Genomic DNA, 339 nt, shown 5'->3' with positions numbered 1-339 from the left:
CCCTACCTCCCTCTGCTTCCAGGGGGAGCCCTCCCCCCACCCCTCCTTCCCCTGCTGGGATGAATGGGACACTGATGGCTGCCAGGAGGCCCGGAGGGAGCGAGCGGCTGCAGCTGAGACCAGCCTCGGCCCAGGAGGCCTGCTCCACCCCATCAATAAAATATATTTAAAAAAACAAAACAAACAAACTCCTGGAGCAGCGGGTGTGTCCGTGAGAGGAGGGGCGGGGCCAGGTGGGCAGGGCCTCTTCCAGGAAAAGCAGTGGCTTCTCCAAGGACACCAGTGACAGCTCCTGACCACTCTGTCCTCAGAGCACAGCTTTGCTGGTTCCCCGCCCTT

This window comes from Myotis brandtii, unplaced genomic scaffold (assembly GCF_000412655.1).
Source record: "Myotis brandtii unplaced genomic scaffold, ASM41265v1 scaffold600, whole genome shotgun sequence".
NCBI lineage: Eukaryota > Metazoa > Chordata > Mammalia > Chiroptera > Vespertilionidae > Myotis > Myotis brandtii.
This window is presented reverse-complemented; position numbering follows the sequence as displayed.